Here is a 2,500-nt window from a genome sequence, read left to right as displayed (position 1 = left end):
TAGATTATGGCAAAGTTTCGCACGCCATCGAGTTTAGGTTTTTTTTTTTGGTTCTCTCTTCTCTCCTCTCTCGACCGAGTTCCCATATTTGCTTTCTCTCTCAGTCTCGCCAAATATAATATTCTTTTAAGACGACGTCGGGGGCGCGGACCTTCGTGCGTCGAACACCGGCAAACGTAGCATATATCGCCTGATATGAAAAAAAAAATCGGTCACGAGGAGAACACTACCACTACGAGTATATACGTTCGATAACCGATACACGAAGCGGTGCATAAGCGGGCGGTCGCCCTCGTAAGGACGACTCACGACGCCGCGAGCACTCACGCAGGTCCGTGACCGGTTCTCTCCGCTCTTATTCGTATCCCTTCGTATACCTTCGTCCGACTCTGAAACGTTCTCTTATAATTTTTAAGAAGAACGACGGCGGGTTGTCAAGGCAAGAAGGGACAGAGAGAGACAGAGGTAGAGTTTCGTAGTCTCCCGTGAACACGATAGATTATATATCGAGCATGCGTACGACTTGCACGGTCTCTGCACGACCGCGACGAACGCCGACGAGCGTCCAACAATCGCTCGTACGTCGCGTATGTTCTCTCCGTCCGCTCTTATTCGTATCCTCGTTCTTGTACCTTCGTCCGACTCTGAAACGTTCTCTTATATAAAGAAGAACGACGGCGGGTTGTTAAGGCAAGAAGGGACAGAGAGAGACAGATACGGAGAGTAACGATACGCAACGCAAGCAGTCTTAGGTTTACGTGAGCAACCCTCAGCCAGGCGTGGTCCAGGAATTGTATCCGTGGACCGCAATGTGCGTTCGAAATGTCGATGTTCATGTGTCCTGCAGTTCACACGTTGACGCGCAATTAGCTGCGTTCTTCATCGACCCACGAGCCAAGTGATCCACCGTTCAGGGTAATCTTTTATAAATTTACAACAGTTCAATACTCAAATGTACTCTTCTCGGTTCTAGCGAAGCCGAGTTCCGTCACGTTCGACCAACGGGAATCGAACGCGCAGAAGTCGCCATAGGATTGACGACACAAAAACGTTCGAAAAAAAAAGAAAACGACGAACGCGCGAAGATACGCGCGTTCGCCGGCCGGGCGTAAAGTACATTATGATATATAACAACCATCGAGATCGAAGCTCCGTTCGTCAGGAAACGACGGGGATATATACACCCGATTCTGAATCCTCTGTACAGCACACGATCTCGCGAACGAGTAAGCACGGTGGCTAGCCCATGTTATATATGTGTTTGATTCTACTCTCTCGTCCAATTATTCAAGAAACAGCGCGCGTGCATCTCTCCATCGTTCGGGTGATAGTAAAGATTCGATGGGATTCGCGCGGCCGTCCGCCTCGAGCGGTCTTTCGTCCCAATATCCAGAAGCAGAGTTTGAAAAACTCTAGCGACGGCACGGGTGTCCGACTCACGACATCGAGGTTTCGAAGCCGGCGATCCCCTCCGAACGGATGGCGACCACGCGACCGACTGAAAGCATGAAAAATCGACGAAAGATAGAACACATCTCCGTTCGGGTGGTGTTTTTTCTTTAAAAAAAAAAAAAAAAACAAAAATTCGATGGGACTCGCAGCCATCGTCCTCGCGCGGTCTTTCGTCCCGATATCCAGAAGCAGAGTTTGAAAAACTCTAGCGACGGCACGGGTGTCCGACTCACGACAACGAGGATAGACAGCCGGTCCCCTCCGAACGGGTTATGCGATGATAAACTCGATGAAACTTTAGTCTCGTTCAGGTAGTGTGTGTCTTGTAAATCAAAAATTCGATGGGACACGCATCCATCGTCCTCGCGCGGTCTTTCGTCCCAACATCCAGAAGCAGAGTTTGAAAAACTCTAGCGACGGCACGGGTGTCCGACTCACGACAACGAGGATAGACAGCCGGTCCCCTCTGAACGGTATATTATATATGAGATGATAGACGACAAACTGGATGAAACTTTAAGTCTCGTTCAGGTAGTGTGTAAATCAAAAATTCGATGGGACTCGCATCCGTCGTCCTCGCGCGGTCTTTCGTCCCGATATCCAGAAGCAGAGTTTGAAAAACTCTAGCGACGGCACGGGTGTCCGACTCACGACAACGAGGAAAGACAGCCGGTCCCCTCTGAACGGTATATTATATGAAACTTTAAGTCTCGTTCAGGTAGTGTGTAAGTCAAAAATTCGATGGGACTCGCATCCGTCGTCCTCGCGCGGTCTTTCGTCCCGATATCCAGAAGCAGAGTTTGAAAAACTCTAGCGACGGCACGGGTGTCCGACTCACGACAACGAGGATAGACAGCCGGTCCCCTCTGAACGGTATATTATATATGCGATGATAGACGACAAACTGGATGAAACTTTAAGTCTCGTTCAGGTAGTGTGTAAATAAAAAATTCGATGGGACTCGCATCCGTCGTCCTCGCGCGGTCTTTCGTCCCGATATCCAGAAGCAGAGTTTGAAAAACTCTAGCGACGGCACGGGTGTCCGACT

General features: G+C 49.6%; 1 non-coding gene across 1 annotated transcript; it reads right to left on the bottom strand.

Annotated features, from left to right (window-relative positions):
* Window positions 1–763: 763 nt before the first annotated feature.
* LOC126877353 (5.8S ribosomal RNA) lies at window positions 764–918 on the bottom strand. Its single transcript, XR_007694946.1, has one exon. It is a non-coding gene; the product is annotated as a 5.8S ribosomal RNA (ribosomal RNA).
* Window positions 919–2,500: the final 1,582 nt, after the last annotated feature.

The sequence above is a fragment of the Bombus huntii genome, unplaced genomic scaffold (genome assembly GCF_024542735.1).
Source record: "Bombus huntii isolate Logan2020A unplaced genomic scaffold, iyBomHunt1.1 ctg00000149.1, whole genome shotgun sequence".
Classification (NCBI taxonomy): domain Eukaryota; kingdom Metazoa; phylum Arthropoda; class Insecta; order Hymenoptera; family Apidae; genus Bombus; species Bombus huntii.
This window is presented reverse-complemented; position numbering and strand designations above follow the sequence as displayed.